The sequence below is a fragment of the Mustela erminea genome, chromosome 4 (assembly GCF_009829155.1).
Source record: "Mustela erminea isolate mMusErm1 chromosome 4, mMusErm1.Pri, whole genome shotgun sequence".
NCBI lineage: Eukaryota > Metazoa > Chordata > Mammalia > Carnivora > Mustelidae > Mustela > Mustela erminea.
The window spans coordinates 67,241,304-67,255,469 of NC_045617.1; the positions used below are offsets into that span (position 1 = coordinate 67,241,304).

The 14,166-nt window shown below is 40.5% G+C and overlaps 1 protein-coding gene across 8 annotated transcripts in view; it reads left to right on the plus strand.

Annotated features, from left to right (window-relative positions):
- The window catches only part of SLC2A12 (solute carrier family 2 member 12), a 53,709-nt gene that overhangs the window by 23,249 nt on the left and 16,294 nt on the right, over nt 1-14,166 (plus strand). The gene's annotated exons all lie outside the window — the stretch shown is intronic.

The following is a 14,166-nucleotide window of genomic DNA, read 5'->3' on the forward strand; positions in this document are numbered from 1 at the left end:
TGCATTTTATGCAAGAAAGAGATAGTCTGTCTTTTCTGAAAATCTGCTCTGTAAGCGAGCATGTCTGTTTATGAGGCTGAGCTATCCCGGATAAGAGAGGGAGGATAATGATAAGTTTTGGTGTGTCTTCACTTGAATAACTGAACTTGATTCAGATAATGTTTTATCTGATAATGTGTATTTGGTTAGAATTCAAGCTCAGAAAAAAAAAAAAAAAAAAAAAAAGAATTCAAGCTCAGCCATAACAGAGACCAAAGTAACAGTGGGTGAACTAAGGGAGGAGTTTGTTTATCTCTCATTTAGCACCTGGGTAGTTCTGGGGGCTGTGGAGGCTTCCAGGGTCAAGTGCCAGAAGCCTATAGATGGTGTTCCCAAACCTCCCTGTAACCAGTGCTTTACTGTTGGTTCTCTATCATGATGACTACTTAGAAATACTAAGATGCATTTTAAAATTTCATCACCCTTTTCTGATGGCTAATGGGCCCTTGGGAAGAAGCAAAAGGCAAGAAGTACAGTCAATGAAAGGGAGGCTGGGTGTAGAAGGGCCTGGATAATAAGGCACTGTGAGCAATTCCACCAGGGAAGCAGAACCACTGTGAGGGATGCGGGCAAGGAATTTCCTACTAGGGTTGCGCCTCACACTGGGGAAGATGAGAAGGGAAGACAAAGGGGACGGTGAGAGGAAAAGAAGAAGGTTGTTTCTCAGGGTCACAAAGGGAAACTGGTGAAGAAGCCTGTGGAAGCCTGTGGAAGCCTGTTGCCTCTGCCTCAGGCTGTGGCCTGAGGTCTCTGCAGGTCAGCAGGGTACAGGGAAGAAAAGCTGGACTCAAAGCCAGGACAAACTGGAATCTGTGAGAAGCAACTGGAGCCCGTATCTGTCTCTCACCGGATCAACTCTGAGGACACTGGTCACCTTCAGAAAAACAGGTGTCCTTCTCCACAGAATCCTGACTGTGTGCCTGGTCTAGTAGTAGGAAAGGCTAGAGGAGGGGACCCATTCACTGGCTGCTTCCCCAGACCAGCGAGGAGAGGCAGCATGTCACAGCAATGTGATAAGCTGCCGTGATGTCTAGGACCCAGCACGGGGCTGATGTGTCACTTTGGTCTTCCAAGTTTCTTGCAAATATATTTTCCTACCAGCCCTCACCAAAAACTACACAGAGGAGGGAACTCTGGGAAATGTAGTTCCAGCTCTGCTAAATGGACACAGTATAGAACCGCCCAAGTAAGAAATTCTGGACTCAGAAAGAATAGCTGTAAATATGGAAAAAAAATATTCCAGAAGGTCAACGGCCCTGAATTCTCTCTTCAAATGCTGTGATAGGTATTTATTTCTTTTAATTAAAACATTAATTGTTAAAATGGATGACTAGCTTCCATTCCATCTCTTTCTGAAAAGAGATGAGGTCATTAAATTAATGTCTCTTGGCTTTTGTTTCTCTAGCTATAAAACCAAAAAACACTCATTTGCTAATGCACTGTAAAAGCCTCCACATTTATTTTCTCAGGGGCATTCATGATCTCCCTTGAGCTGATGATTCTCACTTATCTCTCCAATTCTATGGTGTCATATGGCTTCTAGTTCCTTTTCTCCTAATGAGTACTGGATTTTTCTACTTTTATGCTTTACTATCAGCCCAAGGTGAGAAGCCCAAATGTTGAATTATTTTCTGCTTTATGCCAGGGAAATGTCCCTTGCTGTCATTCAGTCTGGTGTCCTGGGCCTTTTCTCAATCCAGTCAATGACCAAATGTTCTTGCATTTCCCCTCACAAATGGCTCCTATGTGTATCTTTTCCTTCATTTCTGCCATCCTAGTCTATCCCATATAAGCTCATGCCTAGATTCCTGGAAGACCCTTCTTGTAGTTCTCTAAACACTGCAGGTCCTTCCCATGTTCACCCATCCGCCATGGGAGAGCACCTTTGTTACCATGTTCCTCATGTCAGCACGGCTCTCGAATCTTCCATGGCCTCCTACTTTCTACCAAATCAGAGAAGTCAAATAACTTTCAAGATGAAACTAAGATGAGAAATGATCTAGCCCAACATATTCCTTTTGTAGAAAAGGAAGAAGTCCAAGAAAAAGAGGTGACACAGATTTAGGACTAGAACCCCAGGCATCTGGAGCCCCATTCCATCCTCTTTCTACAACTATCTGACCCATCTCTGAGGGAAAGAGGGTGTGATTTTCAAGGCCCACCATCATCTTACCCAGCTCTATCTGCATGCCTGCACATCTCTGGGGGCACCATTTACCTTGTAGTCATTGGCTTTGTGCTCTGGGCTACCATTCATACAGAAGTACATGTAGACGCCTCCTCATGCCAGGAACTGCAAAGTGAGGGACACTCCCTGCCCAAGTGCAGTGCTCTCTGTGCTGCTTTATCTCCACTGCTCCACACCCCAGTCAAGGTCAAGGGACACAGGCCCTGGTGGCCCTTCTCATTCCCTTCTACTCTACCCAAATCCTTCCTATCTTTAAGATTTAGTAGAAGTCTTAATCTCCTTTATGAATTCACCCCGTTTCTTAGAGACCTTTATTTGTATGAACTAGGAAGTATTTCTAGTGTAACGTAGTTCAAGTCTGGGAGACCAAGAGCCTCAATTTAGAATCAGAAAAGCTGGGTTCTTCCAATTCCAGCCTTCCTGCCTACCGGCTGTGTGATCTTTAAGTTAGCTATCGTCTCTGAAGCTGTTTCACATCTATGAATTGTGCATAATAATGCTTGTTCCATCTCATGGGGTGTAGTGAGTGTCCTATGAGCTGATGCACGGGTGTGTTGGGGTTGCTGTTGCATATGGTGGGATTAGAAGTCACAACCGGTGTGATAACACGACTTAGTCCTTCATGATGAAATGTATTTCTTCTGTATGTTTGTTTTGGCTTATTAAACAAATATAGTTATTAGAATAAGCTCTTTAATGGAAGAAATGACATCTCATATGTTCTTCCTTCTCTGCCTCTAAGTGAGCATTGCGAAAGTCTGTTTGGAAACCACGAAGGAATACATTGCTCTTTCTAAGAGGGAGGTTGGGGAAGAAGGGGTTTAAAAACGAGATACGAAAATAAGATCTCGAAGTGTGTTTTTACATGGGTCAAGCTGTCCAGGGCAGGCCGAGTGCCACATCAGCTGAAAATTAGAAGTTTCTGCACACACTACTGTCCCTGCCAGTCACTGTCATGAGGCTTTTGGCAGAGCAATCCATCACTTGGCCATAGTTCCAAAAATCTCTTTCTAGTTTTGCTCCAAAGATAAAATGTTGGGAAGTCAGGAGCCTTTTGGCTAAGATCAAGTGTAGAAATAGGGCTTTTCTTCGTTAAATTGTGAGGAGTTCTTTGGGAATTTCAGACTCAGAGTATCTAAATGTAGCTCTGGGTTTGTTTTGGATACCTCTGCTTTTTCCTGCTGTATGGACAGTTCTTTTTTGCAAGTGAGATGGAGAATCTCATGGTTGAAGGAGGCTTGGGTATGGGAAAAAGAAATGACCCTTCATCTCATGGTTTCTCCAACTTATAACTGCAGTTCCAAGGACTGAGCTGGATTACATGTAAGTAACAAGGTATGGGTTCAATTTTTTAGAAAAGGGAAAGCATAGACTTTGAAGCAGAGCACCTCCCAGAGTCGAATCTCAGCAATGCCACTTACCAGCTGTGCAACCTTAGGGAAGTTAGTTAACTTCTCTGTGCCTTATCTTGTATCACTTACAAATGTGGTTACAATTCACGGTTATCTCATAGTATTGTGAGGAGTAAGTCAGCTCATAACAAAGTCCTTAAAGACTGGCCCTAAAAAGTGCCATATAAGCACTTGTTGAGTAAAATAAACAGGACTAAAGAGCTGGGTATTTACATGGGAGACGGGGAGGCATGAGTCGGAGACAGAATCCCAAATCTTCCCCTCTAAAGAGAAAAATCAGTTATTTCACACCCATAGTTTGGGATGTTGATTCTTCTAGAGTATTTAGAAGGGATCTGGTAATTGTCCTTGTTTTTCTTGCCAAGAGTCAGTCGTTTATGTCCGTATTTATGCAGTTTTTCTATTGTAAAAGAAAACATATCCTGGGAATTCCAATCCAGTCACCAAAATTGTATTCTTGAAGATTGGTATAAACTGCACAAACTAGAGTTTAAAGAACGCTTTTATTAGAAGCAACGTTTTCATACCAGATCTTGGGTGCATTATAAAACTTATAAACCTGAAGTGATTATTGCCCAGGTATTTCATTTACAGCGTTTATTGCTTGTAACAGATGCAAATCCTTTGCATAAACAGTAGTATAAAGGGAGAAGTACTTGCTTTTATAAAGTAAAATTGAAAGCAAGACTAAGACCATTTTTATTAAACCTTCTTAAATACAGGTTGGCTTAGAACAACATTCCTTCATCGTATTAGATCACAACATAGTTTCTCCAGCCAAAAAAAGTGTTTCTACTTTTAGGTTAAAGCATATGTCCTACATCATTTTACTTTCTGGTCCTCTGGTTCCCTAACTGTAAAATAATAAGGTTGTTTTAGAATCTAAATCCAGGAGGAGCCATGAATTTGACTGGTACCAAATAATCTCACATTATTTTATTTTATGCATTTAAAATGTTATTCAAAGGAATCCATAGTCTTCGCCAGCTTGCCAAAGGGTTCATGACCTGAAGAAGTTAAGAGCCTCTGACCTCCATTTGTCAGTCACTAATACAAAAACTCCTCCATCGAGTGAAATCAAGATATAGACTCCATTGTTTTTATTAGAGACCTTCCTTTATTTGACTTTCCATACTTCCTTTTTCACTTTAAAATATGTCCAAAATCTTAACCTTACCCTCCACTGTGTTTCTGGGCGGCTCCTGATCATCAGTTAGCTCCTTTTACTAGCTGGATATTCATCCATGATTGTTCAAACTTCAGGGTAGAACAAAGATTCCTGACATTGTGGGTACATGGAACTACACGAAGATGTCTCTTCTACTCATGCTTCAAAAGTAAGACACAGAAGAGCCCAAACCCAAGGCATGCAATTATTTTCTCATGAGTTCATCTGAGGTGATATTTGTAGAGAAACCCAGCCCTCCTTAAGTTAACCACTGTGACATAGAAAAAGTGTGTGGTTATTCTTTTCACAATAATTAGGGCTTTTCAAAATCCAAACATTCTTATGTTCATAAATTAATTAACCAACCTCCTCTTCCATCTCATGACTGGAATCTCTTCATGAAAGCAGATGGAAGGAATTTGTCCAACGTCACATGTCAAGTTCAGTAATGAGACCATGACAGTTATCTTTTAACTACCTTTGTATTCACTCATTCAAGCAGAACCTCACCCTGGAGGCTGAGAGACAGGTACCACCAAATCACCTCCCTGAGTTCTTCTACCAAACAGACAGGAGTTCCAGCAAGAAAGCAATGTGGGGGGGACCAACAGGAGAGGGAGGAAGTGGTGGGGATTCGTTCATTCACTCGTGTATGCAGCGTGTGTGTATTGCTGGCCCCAGTGCTCAGTGTGGCGATTCAGGGATGGGTGGGCGATTCGGGGACGGGTGAGTGGGGTACACAACTTGCCCTCATGGAGCCAGTGGTGGGAACAGGCAAGAAGCAAGAACATGAATACCTGTACAATACAGTGTCAGGAGGGGCGAAGTGTTCAAATCTAGGTGGAGGTAAGAGTGGTAAAGAAACAATGGAAGGATAAATGAAGGGGCACCTGTGGAGGAAGTCGAATGGTCACAGAAGGCCTTTCTAGGGTGGTGACATTGGGCCATGACTTGTATAGAGAAAGCAAAGTGAAGATCTTGGAGCAGGGAGTTTTAAGCAAGGGTGATGGCAGGTCAGGTGGCATTGAGGGGACACGAGCTTGAAAGTTTAGAGGCACAGTAAGAAAGCCTGTTGAGGCTGTGACACAGAATGCTTGAATTCTGATCAGGCTTTGGCATCTGGCTGCCTGGCCTTGAGTCCCAGCTCCAGTGTGTAGAACTTTGGGCAAGTGAGTGCCTCTTTCGAGTTTTCAGTTTCCTTACTAGAAAATGGGGCAATCCTGTCCGCTTCACAGAATAATTGTGGGGACAAGTGAGGCAATCTGTATAAAACATTCCTAGTTCATTGCCTCGTGTGTGGTATGGACTCTGTTCAGTTAGTTATTAGTGCTAATAAATGTCAAACTTTAGTCTACACATGACATGAATAGTTCTGATAATGCCAACCCTGACATTTTGCTTAAGCCGTGTCAGGACTTAAGCCGTGTCAGGACACGTGGGAAGTGCTCCATGGCCCCAAGTTGAATTATGATGCCATAGTCTTCCTCACCTCCTTCCCATACACTATTCCAGTTGGGTCAAGACTAAAAAGAATAGATTTGTACTTTGAATTATAGGCTAATTCTGGATTACTTACAGTCAGGAGATCTTCCTAGAAAATCAGACAGATTTTACAGAAAGCCCTGAGGCGTTGGGGAAGGATGAAAGGTGTCATATAGCCTGAGAAACACTCTAATGTCCACCCTTCTAAGTTGGTGCAACTGGTTTAGTTGTCCTGTGTGTCCTATGTGCACACAAATTCTGCCTCTTTTTTTTATTATTATTATAAACAGAGATCTCAAGTAGGCAGAGAGGCAGGCAAAGAAGAGAGAGGAGGAAACAGGCTCCCTGCTGAGCAGAGAGCCTAACTCGGGGCTCGATCCCAGGACCCTAGGATCATGACCTGAGCTGAAGGCAGAGCCTTTAACCCACTGAGCCACCCAGGTGCCCCCAAACTCTGCCTGTTTTTACTGCTGTTTCCTCCAGCCCAACCTAGAGCCTGGCCCACAACAGAGGCTCAATGGATATGTGTTGGATGGGTCAAAAAAGTGTTTCTGGGACTCTCTCAGCTTCTTGACTAGTGGTTGATATATCTTGATCCCCTGGTATATATCTGAGTCAGCATATAGGGAATTAGAGATAAATGTATGGTGTGGAGAACTCTATGTACATTGACCAAAAGTTGTAGCTGAATAAAGTTACTCAATTAAGGACACAAGGCTATCTCTAGTATTTGATAACCTAAAGTTTGTGTTTTTTAAATTTCCTAAAATTAAAGTCATTTTAAAAAGTTTATAGTGTTAAACAAGATCCATTTCCAGATTTCTATTTTATTTCTCCAAATACAAAACCCAGCCCTTCCCTTGAACACAAAGATTGAGATTAGCAATCTCATGGGTTAATTTTTCATACCTTGGTTTAGTAATTAGATGTATTTGAACCTGACTCTTTACAAAAGAAGACTTGAGACCATTTCTTCACAGTTTTCCTAAGAGAAATACGTGAAAATCTGAACCTGACATTTGGGGTTTGTTTTTGCTTATTTAATTAATATGAGAGTTTTAGAAATATTTCAGTGGATTATCTCAGGCTTACCAAGCCCATCAAATCCCTCAGATGTAAATGGGCACCCTGTAGTTAATAACGATAATAAAGGATCTTTGCAGGAAAATCATACCATAGCCACAAGTAATCAAACTCTCAAGAACTGCAAACTGGCTAATATTTTAGCTCACTTGCAAGCTAACAAGTTATCCTGTCATAGTTTTATGGATTTTGGAAAACAACAGAAGAGTTCTTGATCAGAGACAGAGAAAATTTATTACCCCCCAGAAGAGCAATGGCCAAAATATCAGCATTGCCCTGTCTTCTTAAGCCCCAGTACCAATAGGGCAACATGAAGGGAACCAGATGACATCTGCACATACACTGGGTCACTTTTGAGAAGAGGAGCCCCAAGTCTAGGGAACCCAAATGTTTTATAATAGACACTAAGCCACCCTGATGTCCTCTGTGGAAGAAGATACTCATTTACTGGTTAGTAAACAAGCCTTTGCTCCAGAGGAGAGACTGTCTCTGTCTTCCAAGGCAGTTTGTTCTACAAACATCCTTAGAAAAAGAGCCCAGAAAAAAACAGTCCCTGTTTTTGTTCCTAAGATATGCAGAACTGCAGGAGAGCCATGGAGAATTGTCTCACAAGTCAAGCATCCTAAAAAGGCCACTCTTCCTATTTTAAATAAAAATCTAGCATTTTTTCAAGGCTCAAAAACTGTAGAATCTAACTTTTTGTTTGGTTTAGATTTATGGAGTTTAGCCAGCTTTTTGGAGGATGGGTATCAGTAGGAATCAGAAGACTCATCTGCCATAACATTTAAATTTAGATTTTATACCCAAATAATTCTAGCTCTTCAAAAAGAAATTGTTTGTGTGATGGTAGCACAGCTAAAGATTTTGACAATTCCCAGGGATGTGAAACAGCAGGTTCTAATTTAGAGGTTTACTTAGCTGCTTTACTCCAAGATATACTGGGTTTACAAGGGAGAAGCTTACAGACCAGAAGTACACCCAATGTTTCAAAAAAGATTTTGATATTCTCCATATTTTTTTCCTAGAATCTAGGTCTTTAATTTTCAGAATCATCAAAGTTGAAGTTAGTTTTTGTGATCATCTTTTTTACCCCCCTGCCATTCCTATGGGATAATTACATTCCTTTAGAGAAAAGGCATACTACATAAATTATTATGCTTTAAATATGAGAGTTTCAGTATCAACTGTAGCCATTAAACAATCACATTCATACACTGGTTTGTGTTAAGGATAAGTTAAGTGTGTAAGTTTAAGATCTTTCACATTTTTTCTTTTAAATTTTAGGTTTTAGTTATCACCCATATTCCCATCCATATTGTTTCTTTTTCCCAATTAATGAAGTTAAAATCCATTTTCATTGATTAAAGAGATGAGTTATTCAGTCCTCTGATGTTAACCATTAAAATAATGTGAAGTAGATAAAAATTAGTGTCTGAATAGTTTTACACTAAGTTTGTATCCAGGCAAAGGAGGAAAAACTTAAAGACATATGTGCCCTTACCTAGTTAAATCCTCTTTTCCTCTTTTGAGTTAGATGATGGAGCCGGCCAGTACCTAACAGAACCAGTCTAAAAATTGCATTTTTGTATCCTGAGCACAACTCAACACACAGTGAAATGACACCATCAATTCTGTTACCATGGGCAACTGTTCACATAAAACAACAGTGTTGAACTTTCCTCTCAGTCCTGTGCCCTTGAGAACTGTGAATATCAGACAGTAAAGACATTACAGAAACAGACAAAAGTTTAAAACACTATGGTAATAAACACAAGCATTCCTTTTTTACTTTATTGTTTTCCAGAACACGGTGTTAAGAATTTTTCCAGGGAACATTTCTAACACTAAAAATTGTAATACCTTTCTGATTAAAGTGAAACATCAATCATCAAAAAAGCACAACATAATATACTTGAAGCATGACATTCCAGTTATAGTTTAAATAAGAGAAGGTTAATTTCTTGGAAGACATTTATTTTTCCATTTTGAATCCAAGTTCAGTGGTCTGAAAATTCAGATATTTATGCTCCTGAGGGTTGATTTTGCAGAGTACTGCCTCAAGGATATGTCAAAGAAAATCAGCTTCTTGATTTTTAGGAAAAATCTGTTTCCTACAATTTCTTCTTCCTCATCTCCCTAGTGATAATTGTCCTTCCACTTAAAGTGGAAGAAAGCACACCTATTATCCATTAGAAAACTTACAATGATACATGTTCCCAAATTATAAAAACCTCAGGAACAATAATCAAAAAGATAATTGGAAATATTAGTGTAGGTGTGGTATTGAAGAATGATTCTAATGACTAGATAATAGTCCTTTCAGAGGCCTACATATTGCCAACAATTTGCTTTCAGCAAAATTAAAGGATGACCTAACCAAGTGATCAGCTGATAGATCATTACAAATAACTTTTTTTGTTAATTCAAAGAACTGAGTGATTCTTGTATCATAAAATTTCTTCAACTCCCCATCTTTTTTCATTATTCTTGAGAATAATAAACTTCATCTAAAGAGTAGAAATATATCCTGTTATTCTAGAAGTTACATTCCACCCACACATACATAATAAACAAAAAACTCCCTGTCTGTTAAGAGAGGTTTCTTTCAATAAATTTCTCTTTTCGTATCTCACAGTTAATTCTAAAGATTTATAATATATTTCTATAATTTTGACCCATTTTGTGTTAATTATTGTGTTAATAGTTGAGAAAAATTACCTAAAAGTTTTTATGGAACATTAAAAAAAAACTAAAATTTCAGTTTATGTTAATTTTTGTCAGAGCACTTATGATGGAGTGATCAAAAGACTTTTGAGTTTAAAAATGCATTGAAAAAAGATAAAATACTGAGTTCAAGTGAAAAACAATATAAAATCTACTTTAAATACCTTATTCCTGTATTTTTTAAATGGATGATGACGAATATCAGATAGGTATTGTGTTTCAATTCTACCGGAAATATTTAGAAGAGTGAAAAGTGCTCTCTTTTATATGTTAGAGCTTATAATAAAATAGAAATTGCATTATTTGATGTCATTTATATTTACAGTGAGAAGAAAATTTGATGTTGACTTATAAATGAGAGAAAGTACTTAGTTTTTCAAATTATTTTAAAGCTACCCAGTAAGAAAATTTAAAGACCAACACCAAAAGCTTTTACTTATTCCCGACAGGTACTTGTTCACAAAAGAGTTTCATGATCAATTCTGACATTTTTAAAAATTGAGAGTTATTCCATTGAGTTCAATTTTCCCTAAAATGTTTTCAAAAAATTATTTCAGTTAGTGTTGACTAGAAGTCATTAAGAAAGACTGGGGAAGATTGAGGCTTTATTTTGTTTCTTTTCTTGGTTTATTTAAGTAATACAAGACAATATTGTTGAATGAAATATTTACTTTAGAAGGGGCCAGGCATGAGCCCAACTCAGAGTAACTGAGAGAAAGGGGAATATGAGAAATAAAAATAAGAACAAATGAAAGCTACCACATCATAGCTGATGTTGGAGATGGTGGTCCATGGTAGAGTGTCTTTTATTAAAGAGCATCCCTTTGCCACTTAGAGAACTTAATGAAGCCAGGATTTAAACATCTGTTTGGAAGGAAATGGGCATATGTCCCTTTCATATTCACATTTAAAGGATCTTTTGGCAGACAGAGAGCTGGGTGTGCCGTGTACCGCTTGCCTAGGCAATAAAAGCCATGGGATTTGGCTTCATTTGGGCAAAGTATCGGAACACCGACTCCTCTTCAAATCAAGTTGTTGAAAATTCTGCCTCCAGAGTTGCTAGGAATTCCCTGGCAAGAGTTTAAGACCTCCGTGAATCTTTCATACTTGGAGCTAGCATGCCAGGAGGTTGAGGAAGACTCAAACCAAGGCAAGACAAGGGCTTAAGGGACAGCCTCAGTGGCTTATAAGGAGGGGTCGAGGACGAATGTGGCATGTTACCTACCTGTTGACAGGCGAGGTCTTCCACATGGATTGCCCCTACTAAAGCAAAGCCATGCCTTCCACATCACATGGAGACACCTCAACATATTTGTCCTTCACATCTTTTCGTGATGCTCTGTGTGTCTATAAGCGCTGTCTGCAGATTTCATCTGGATCAGGCAAGTTCTGACGGGCGGCCCTGGTGATTTAATACCATGTGAAGGAAAGTGCCAGGCAACTTGTGTCCTGGCAAGTCCAAAATGTCCTCTATCCTTGCAGCACAGGGGAGGCCTTAACGACATGTGTGGACTCTGACATTTACAGAGGGGCATGCTGTTGAGCTCATTTTGGAGTGCCAAGGTAAAAGGTGGAAGGATGGAGGTCAAGGGGGATTGTTCCAGGGCCAGCTACACAGTTGTGGTGGCCCTCCCTGGAGAAGAGGTCACTGGGTCTCTGAATACTCCATGGATTCCTTACAAACAAATAGCGCAAGCATTCCCTGTGGGTCTGTCATCAGGGCAGCAGAGAACGAGGACACCCAGAGAGAGCCAGCACTTCTTCACCGTGGCGGTGGAGATAGGTTCATTTTCTCAGGGAGAAATGAGACCACCTCATTGGAAAAACCAGCAGTAATTTGCAGAAGTCTTCCACTTGTCCCTGCAAATGTCAACATATGAAATCTCCATGTGATGGTTTCCATCTCTGTGCTCTTGATTTATGAGTTGAAAGAGAGCTGCTGCATTTTTTCTACATTGGACATTCCCAGCACCTTTCCAGGGACCATGGACGCCTGTCAGATTCTGGCCTCATCTTGCTCCTAAGACAGCCCTAGGAAGACTCTTACCCTTTCAGTCAGTTTTATCTTGTTGCAGGAGCCATTTCAGGACTTTATTTCACTTTCTGGATTTGACAGTCTGTGATTTGGGGCTGCTGAAATCATCGTTAAATAATATTCTCTTTATTTTTGACTTGACAGACTCCTTTTTGGGAGATTTGACCATTCCTGTCAAAACCCTTGTCAACTGCTACAACACCCAGTTTGTCAATATTAGATAAACCAAAACATCAATTCTTGAATTCTTTCTATTAGATCAAGAAACAAGTAGAAGCTTTCAGCAACGATATATTATTTTTAGAAACGTCAGGTGCAAGGTTTGCCTGACAATGTCTCATCAAAGATAGAGGGAAGTCTCTCTTTCAATGTCCAGCTCGTGGCTCACTGGCTGGTTCGCATGCCCAGTTGAATGCATGCCTAGGACGGGCTTTGAGTGTAGACTGTGGGTCCTTTTAGGCAAGCCTTTGACAGTTTAAACTGAGTGCTTGTAACTCGAGATTTGTGATACAGTCCCATCTTCTTGTGGGTGAGCTCCACCACTTTCTGTGATGGTAAGATCAGCACATTCTCATCTGATGCCAACATGGGTCTCATGACCCCAGCAATGATTTTCCAAGATCCCACCAAGTAATTCCAAAAGGTGGTCACGGTGAAAGGTGGGGAAGGGAGGAAGAGGTTTTGGAGCTAATGAAGTGGGAATGGAAGTAGGTTAAGAAAACTTCTATGAACTCATCTAGAAAAGAAGGAGTGACACTTCCCCACCTCCTCCTCATGGCTGCTAGAGTAAAAGGTGATGAGGGATTCCCCACAACACTGTGACAGATACCAATGGCAGAGAGGGGTACAGGGCACTGGTCAGTGGCATAGACTATTTAACTTCAAAACATTGGATTTACATAATTTTATCTTGCGTTTGTCCAATAGCAGGTCATTACAAAGGCTTCAACAAACTATACGGCTGTCATTCTACTCAGACAGAACCAGATCCCCAGTTTCACAAAACTCAAAGACAAGTTTACCTGAGCACTGCATGGGTCTCATTAAGAGCAAAGTGATCCTACCAAGGATATAATCTGAAAGAACCTCATATGGTTTGGGTGGTAGGAAGTGGAGCGGAGGGATACAGAATTTTCTTTTCTTTTCTTTTCTTTTTTTTTTTAAGATTTTATTTATTTATTTGACAGAGAGATATCACAAGAACGCAGAGAGGCTGACAGAGAGAGAGGGGGAAGCAGGCTCCCCGCTGATCAGAGATCCTGATGCAGGGCTCAATCCCAAAACCCTGCAATCATGACCTGAGCCGAAGGCAGAGGCTTTAACCCACTGAGCCACCTAGGTGCCCCTGGGATACAGATTTTTCATTTTGAATTCCCTGTCAATTAGAATAGTAATAAACATGTTCCTTTTGTTACAGTTATCTTCCGTGCCCTAATGATAACCCTATGGTGGATTCACTTGGAAAAAGATAATCTAGAAAAAATGTTTATTCAACTCTCTGCTATAATCAATTTATTTTCCTTACTTTAAAAGAGCAAATTTAGTATGAGCAGATGTTTGCTGTCCGGAGTCTGGTCTTGTCAGGGGAGGTGAGTTGTTAAATTTGAGGCACATCTGACAGCCCCATACCCACAAAGGCCCATACCCACAAATGAGTGGTGGCTGGCATGGGGGAGGGGCCCTCCCCCACTGCCTCCGGTGGGCTAGGACACTGCAGCTGGTCTGTAACTGCTGGCTTTCCAGCACAAGTTGACTTCACCAGCAGTGAACGAGGGCTGAGACAGCTCCTACGTCCGTCCTTTCTGCAGAACCAAATGCTTATGTTCTGCATTTACTTATTCATTAACAAATATTTATTGAGCTACCACCAAGAGAGCACCATGAGTAAAAAGCATGAGTTTCATGGACTGAGTGCCAGGACTCAGTGCTCCCTCAGCCACTTCCGAGCTCCGTTGACCTTGGCAAATGATTAACTCTGGAAGCCCGAGTTTCTTCTCCTCTAAAGAGGGATAATAATAGTTCCTGACTTGTAAGA